Below are 4,457 nucleotides of genomic sequence, written 5' to 3' on the forward strand. Positions count from 1 at the left end.
TGTTCAGCTCATTCCACCACCTACATTATACCCTGCCATCATGACTATACTTGAAGAATGAGGAAGGTTGGAATAGAGATAAAGTAGATGCCATTCCACGGCAGGAATCGATCGATGGTAGCATTGAGATATCCTTTAAGATTGTCAGAGGAGAAGTGTTCTTTTTTAGTTTACAACAAATACACAGCAGAGCAGAGCTGCGCTGCTACAGCACAGGTTATGTTACGTTTTAAAGCACCACGGGAATGGCACCCTAATGGTTGAAGTTGAAAATGTTGTGTATAAAGAAGTGGCTTGGAAATGCACCTTGTTGTTATAGGAATTGGAAGCAAGCAGTGAAAATATATTTGTTAAAGATGACACAGACACGATTAAATGTCTGTCATTTGAGTAAAGGTATTCGATGGCATGAGATAAGCAGGAGCAATGTTTTTTTTTTTATTATTTTTCCTTCGATGTTGCTGTTGTCTGTGTGATGTCTATGTTTGAAGGATAATTGATGGAAATAGCCTTGGGTGTTTAGATTAAAGTTTAGAATACATAGAGCAGAAGATTTTGAGCTCGTAGTAAAGCTAAGGAGATGGGAATATCCAACGTAAGAGAAGTGATATTAAGGATATTTAAGAATTTAAAATTTCGGTTTCCATTTAATTTTGTAAGGGGGTCCTGAGGCGCTGGTTTGCATGTTAATTATGTTATGCATTAATTATACAAATAATAAATTTATACAATGTATTGGCCAATAGGGTTGAGTGTCGAATTTGATTTGATTTTCCTATACGTGTATTCGAATACTATTCAAAAATATACTTATTTACTTCGTCTGCTTGGTCCATGACTCTGAAATCGCTGCCATAACCAGAATGTGGTTCGAACTTAGTTCAGCATAATTTTCCACCTTTCCCGGTTGTTGGCCGATGCCATCCAGTTTAGCATCCGTCAAGTCTACAAGTCTTAAATAAATCGTACCGAACAGGTACTCCGGCGAATATTTTGTTAAAAGTAAAACAAAACGCGTTTGAGCTCTGTACTACCAAAATCCAATGATTTTCTAAATATCAGAAAACATCTTCGGCAATAATTTGAACTGGAAAAAGGTATTTTCAAATTCCATACTCCCGTAACTTCTGACGAATTGTGTGGTCTGGCGTTGTCCTGGTGGAATACTACAAACTATCAGTTGCTTCAAGCCGTCCAGATATTCGAAGTAGATGGTGAAATTAAGCGTCTGGCCATACGGAAACATCTCATAGTGGATGATTCCCTTCCAATCCCACCAAACACAGCAAAACCTTCTTGGCCGTCAATCCCGGCTTGACCACTGTTTGGGAAAATTAACGGGCCTTCGGCCACGACCGTTTTAACTTGATATTGTCGTATGTGATCTATTTTTCACTGCTAGTCACCATCCGCTTCAAAAATGGGTCGAGTTCCTTTCGTTTCTGCAGCATATCGCAGGCGTTGATTTGGTCTAGAAGGTTTTTTTGGCGTCATATCATGCGGCACCCAAACATTAAGCTTTTGCAGATGGTTTAAAATAGTTAGGTGATCAACTCCCATCTCCTGGGCGAAGTCACGAGATGCCACATGCCCGTCTTAATCGAGGTTTTATATGATTTGATCGGTATTCTTCGTCACCGGTCCTCCGCCGGATGGATTACAAATGGTGTCGTTTTTTAACGGATCTGTATGGAAGTTATCGAAGATTGGTCATGAAAAAGTTAATATATAATATTTTGATTCTCTGATTCCGTTTTCCAATATTTATGACTCATTTTGTCGTCAAGAACAGACTAACAACACCGACGAGACGTCTCGGTCAAAGCGTCACCATCGACAGACTTTGAGGTAGTCAAGGACTTCGTCCACCTAGACTCCACTATAAACGCAAAAATCAACACCAGCGGCGCTGTGATCAAACGAAGAATAACTCTTGCTAACCGCTGTTTCTTTGAGCTGAAAAAGCAATTGAGTAGCAAAGCCTCTCGAGGGCTAAAGTGTAGCTATATTAGACCCTCATCATCCCCTTCCTGCTATACGGTGCAGAAGCATGGACTATGACAAAAGCAGATGAAAGCACCTTGGGTCGTTTAGAGGAAAAGTTCATAGATGGGGAGTGAGGGAGAAGATGGAACGACGAGCTTTACGGACTGTACTGTTCAGCGACGTAGACTTAGCCAGAAGGGTAAACGTCTAACGGCGAAGATGGCTGGGTCACATAGATCTTATGGAAACTAAAGCTCCGGCCTGGAAAGTCTTCGAATCCACATTCAAAGGACAGCACATAGGCTCGCACAAGCGGAAAGTGGCCTCATCCAACTTGAATCGCGAAACTGGAGACATCTAGCAAAGGACCGAACTAGATGGAGAAGTTTGTTGGGCGAGGCCGTAGTTCACACAGGACTGATGCAGGACCTGGATGTTAACAGTAGAATCAACAAAGATCACAGTGCATTTATTCTGTGTGGAACTCTAGCAAAATATTGCTACGCATCAAGTTGAAACTCTTCCAATTCAACGTGAAATCAGTGCTGCTTTATGCGCCTGAAACATAGAAATGCTCTGCCGACATCTCTAGCAGACTACAAGCTTTCGTTAACTGTTATCTACGCTCTATTCTGAAGATCCGGTGGCCGCAAACCATTTCTAACGTTGAACTGTGGAATAGGACCGGACAGAATAAATTGGACGTAGACATCATGCAACGGAAATGGCGTTGGATAAGCCATACACTGAGAAATCGGACGACAATATAGCAAAAACAAATCATCCAATGGAATCCCTAATGTAATAGACGCGTTGGAAGACCAAAGACAACTTGGAGGTCATCAGTTTTGAAGAAGGCTGGCTCGGTCTCAAGATATTCAATCAAAAGGATTTTATTGCTGCCCTATGCTCCAGGAGTTAAAGCGCTACTGTACTTGCAGCCGGACAACATATATAAGTCAATGATAGAAAATACCAAATCTGAAAAAGGTATTCCCAGATTGAAAAACTTTTTAATTTTCCTTTATAGATTCCAGCTGAACTGCAAGAAAATGCAAGTTTTCTAATACCTATCCTAGAAAACAAAAAATGCAAGTTTTCTAATACCTATCCTAGAAAACATTCTTAAATTGGCATACATCCCGATGTCTTGGAGACAAGTTAAAGTCGTTTTTATTCCAAAAGCTGGAAAATCCAGACACGTTAAGCCTGAAGACCTAAGACCTATCAGTTTATCATCATTCCTTCTCAAAACTTTTGAACGTTTGATCGATATCCACTTAAGGGCAAGTATTGTTAAGTCCCTCCTTTCAAAGGCTCAACACGCCTACAACAATGGGAAATCAGTTGAAACGGCTCTACACAGTATAGTACGTTCAATCGAACATTCCCTCCATCATAGTTGCCTTCTTAGATATAGAAGGTGCATTTAATAATGTCGACACATCTGCAATTGCACGTGTATTGACATCTCTGAAGGTAGATAAGTCGATAAGCGAATTGATTAATCAGATGCTGATAAGCAGGATTATCAATTCAAAACTGGGCGATTTTACTGCACAAAGTGGTGTCAGCAGAGGTACGCCACAAGGTGGTGTCCTATCCCCTCTCCTTTGGAACTTAGTTATAAATGAATTACTATTTACTCTAGCAAGAGAGGGATACAGAGTGATTGCTTATGCGGACGATGTTGCTATTGCAGTAACGGGTAAACATCCCAATATTATAAAAGAACTCTTAAAAAACACTTTAAATAAGCTCATCAGATGGGCAAATTGGTGTGGACTGGGCGTTAACCCACAAAAAACCGACCTTGTCTTCTTCACAAGGAAATACAAAGTCCCACTCATTGACCCCCCTCTCATAAACGCTTTACGACTTAAATTCTCTTAACAATCAAAATGCTTGGGTCTCATTTTGGATAAGAAATTAAGTTGGAAACCTAATATTGAAAAGAGAATAAACGAGGCAACAGTAGCCCTGTTCTCCTGTATAAAGGCCATTGGTAATAAATGGCACCTACAGCCCCGCATTACACACTGGCTATATATCTCGGTCATAAGGCCGATCCTCACCTATGGAGTAGCGGTAAACTCAACGAAGTCCAACGAAAAGCCTGCCTGTGTATGGGAGGAGCACTTCGCTCTACCACTCCGCCTCAATTTATGTTCTGCTCCATCTAATACTGCTGGACATTTTCGGCCGCTAATACAGCCATACGGTTTCAAGCCTCCTCTCTGTGGATCAATTATGGAATTAGCCACATCACTATTTTGAACTCGTTTAGAACTATAAACAGTAATATTGACTACACCATACCCCATCCTCAGTTTGATAACTACAGCTTCAAAGTGACTATACCTCCCAGGTCTTTTTGGGGGAATACATCGTTTTTGAACGATGATCCTATAAACTTTTATACATACAGATCAAAAACGGAGGATGAGGTTGGTGGAGGCGTATACTCAGAT

The sequence above is a fragment of the Eupeodes corollae genome, chromosome 3, assembly GCF_945859685.1.
Source record: "Eupeodes corollae chromosome 3, idEupCoro1.1, whole genome shotgun sequence".
NCBI classification, from domain to species: domain Eukaryota; kingdom Metazoa; phylum Arthropoda; class Insecta; order Diptera; family Syrphidae; genus Eupeodes; species Eupeodes corollae.